Source organism: Hipposideros armiger, unplaced genomic scaffold (assembly GCF_001890085.2).
Source record: "Hipposideros armiger isolate ML-2016 unplaced genomic scaffold, ASM189008v1 scaffold_703, whole genome shotgun sequence".
Lineage (NCBI taxonomy): Eukaryota > Metazoa > Chordata > Mammalia > Chiroptera > Hipposideridae > Hipposideros > Hipposideros armiger.
In genome coordinates, this window is record NW_017732053.1 from 766155 (window position 1) to 768123 (window position 1969).

The 1969-nt window shown below is 44.5% G+C and overlaps 1 pseudogene; it reads right to left on the reverse strand.

Moving 5' to 3' along the window:
- Positions 1–475: 475 nt before the first annotated feature.
- Positions 476–1104, reverse strand: LOC109373297 (protein FAM162A-like; annotated as a pseudogene).
- Positions 1105–1969: the final 865 nt, after the last annotated feature.

Sequence of the window (1969 nt, forward strand, 5' to 3'; positions counted from 1 at the left end):
TAAGAAGAACCAGAGACAAGAATGTAAAATTCTTGGCTTTTCCGTGGAGAGAGAGAATGTGGGAGAAGAGATATGAGCAAGAGGTTTGCAGGCAGTGCAGTGTGGGAGATGGGGCAGTGATGGCAGAGGTTCCCACTCAGGCAGAGTTCTGAGCAGTGGCAGGAAAAGGGCTGCGGCACGTACTGCTGCCTTCAAATGTACCATCCAGGACTAGGACCAGGGTCTTTCCCTGTTGTTGAGGAAGGCAGCAAGACGGATGGTGGGCCAGCCCAGCTTCGCAGGCATGTGCACAGTAATTATTTGCTTTAAAAAATTTATCTGTACCCCAAGAGCAGAAGTAAGGAAATGCCATAAGTTTGTACAAAACATGCTTTTATGAAATGGATCATTATACCATGTTCTTTTAAATACAGGCTTGTTACTGCAACTTTATTCCCAGGTTTTCAAAATCCATCCAACATGGATTCTCTGCTCCTCAGGCCTTCAGAGCTGCTTCCTTTCTCAGACAAGCTTTCTTTTCTAAGTTCAGCATTGTTAAAAACTCGTTTCTTTTTGGCAGTCTTCTTTCCCTCCATAACCATCAAGAGGCATCCCGCCACTGTCAGGGCAATCCTTGTATAGCTGCTCTTCACCGGGACCTTGTTCTTGCAGCATGGAGCATCTCAAACGACACACAGTCTCTGGGATTCATCTTCTTTTTCTTTTCTTTCTCTTTCAGTGTAGTTAAGCCTATTTATTAAATGGATATGTTAAGTATAATTTAATAGGAAGGACAGTTTTTCTCCCTCAACATAAATATTTTTTAAAATTGTATACTAATCACATTGCTCTTTAATTGTAATTGCATATTGTAAATCATCTTCCTTTTCGAAGCGACCTGATGGTTCTAGGATCTCCCTCTGCCAGTCTGTAGGTTTGTGTAGTAGCACTCTGTGGTTGTAAGTGTGGGATGGAGCCTTTGGACTTTCTGGTGGTTTGATGCAAAATCCATGTATTCTTTTCAGATCAGAGTTTCTGGTAAAGCCTTTGTGATAAGGAAGCATCACTCTCACATAACCTAAACCAATTTCCCGCCACCAGGCACAGGCTGCGGAGGCTCCCCATGACTGCCTGTCCTCAGCTGGCACAGCACCTTTGGGCTGTGGCGGGGCAGTGCCCTCAATGTCACCGAGTGCCTCAGTGTGGCACAGTCATTTTTATCTTTGAACTGTCTTTTGGCACAGCACGTGCATAGATGGGTACACAACATGCCATACGGAATGTGCCTTGGAGCAGTTGGCTTGATCAATCCAATTCAGGCTCCTTTGCAGGTATGGCGTTTGAAGTCAATGTTAGATTTGTTCTGACCTCAGGATGGCTCTTCTTAGCTGTTCCTTTCCCTGGTTCTCTCTGGTAAACTAACTGGCCTGTAGCTTAACTTTTATCTCTAATAATCTCCCAGTCTCTTTTTAATTGTTTTTTACTACAAGCTCCATTTTTTTTTTAGATTTTTTTTGGGGGGGGGACTGGGGAGGGGAACAGTGTTGGGGAATTGAGGAAGGGGAATATTGTGCTTTTCCAGGACCCATCAGCTCAAGTCAAGTTGTTGTCCTTCAATGTTAGTTGTGGAGGGTGTAAGCTCAGCTCTAAGTCCAGAAACTGCTTTCAATCTAGTTGGGGGGTGAGGTGTTGTAGTCCACCATCCCATGCGGTGTTGAACCGGCAACCTTGCTGCTAAGAGCACGTGCTTTCACCAACTCAGTGGCATCTTAGCTCTGGCGCAGCTCTCTAGCCCATGTGGAAATCGAACCAGCGACCCTGTTGCTCACAGCTCACACTCTTAAGCAAGCTCTTAACAAACTGAACCATTCGGCCGGCCCCAAGCTCCATTATTTTTAAGGGAGCTCTTTGGCTGGAACTTACTACATTCTGTTTTAAATAGTCAGTTCCTTTGGGAAAAGCTTCAGATTTCTTTATTATATAATATGAT